We start from the raw sequence: 1,274 nt of genomic DNA, 5'->3' as shown, positions 1-1,274 counted from the left end.
CTGCAGGACTAATTGTGGCTCCAAGAGAAGAGTACAGTAAAAACCCAAGAGGATCCTAAGTATAAAAGCTGCAAATTCACCAAATTGTAGTGATATGTTTGATCAATATAAAACAAAAATATAGCCAAATATTGATTAATATTGGGGAGCAGAGTCTCACATTTAGTTTTTGGTTGTAATGTTATAATTTTAAACTTTGCAATAACTGATCTTATTCCTGAACCCCCTACCCAGCTGGGTTGTGGGCAGAATGCTCTTAAATTTCCTGTTATACTGTATTTTTCTTTCTTCCATCAGCCTGACTCCCGGTTCAAGCTCTTTGCTTGGGATGGCATCAGGGTGCAGGAAGGATAGCCTTAGAAGTCCCTGTGCCGGTGCCAGGGGCTGCTCTTTGATTCCGGGTGGTGGGGGGGGCTGCTCTCCGCACTGGCATCTACCGCGTTGCAGGTGCTGCTGCCCTTTGCGTGGCTTTTAGCATCCATTGACAAGCCACCATGATCTCCCAGTCATGACTTCTCCCTGGAGGCCTCCTCTTCCCCACCTGGGTCCTGCAGGTCTGGCCATCCAGGGCTCAGTTGCAAGTGCGAAGCTGCGACCTTCAGACCCGGGGTACAACGCTGATGCCTCCTCCACACTCAGCCATTCCAGGTGCGGTCCAGCAGGTGGGGCTTCTTCTGGAATTCCACCCAGGAGAGGACAGCAGGCCCAGAGATCTCCAGTCAGAAGCTTTGCTTTCCGGATAGGGGATTCAGACTGTTTGTGGAATTGTGGCTTGACAAGACCTACACCATTTCTCCTCCCCCAACTTCATCCTCCCAAGCGTAGATTGTGCTGCATTGGGTTCCCCGCTTGGCAATTCAACTTGTCCACTCAGCCATCAGTCTTTGGTCTCAGCATTTTTCTCTTGTAACACTGGCAAACGCCCCTCTGCTCTTGTCCTTACATCCCTGCTGACAACGACAATCTCTCCTGCGTCTTTGTCAGTGTGCCTAGGCAACCCCCCTACCCCATCCCCGCAATTCCCCCTGCTTCCCACAGTACTGAAGGCCTGAATGGATGGGCTTCTGGAAAGGACCTCTTTCCTCCAGCACTAAGCTCCAAGGCCTGGCCGTGATGGCTGAAGAGGGATCGTCACTACATTAGGCAAGAAGGTGTGGTTTGAGTCCATCATGTGCATGGGGAACGGTAGAAACTAGGTCATATATTGGGCATCATAATACATTGGTATTATATATGTATCTATATTTCCATTGCTACTAACTTTACATATTGTT

Source organism: Galeopterus variegatus, unplaced genomic scaffold (assembly GCF_000696425.1).
Source record: "Galeopterus variegatus unplaced genomic scaffold, G_variegatus-3.0.2 Scaffold3413, whole genome shotgun sequence".
In the NCBI taxonomy this organism is placed as follows: domain Eukaryota; kingdom Metazoa; phylum Chordata; class Mammalia; order Dermoptera; family Cynocephalidae; genus Galeopterus; species Galeopterus variegatus.
Note: the sequence above shows the minus strand (reverse complement) of the source record.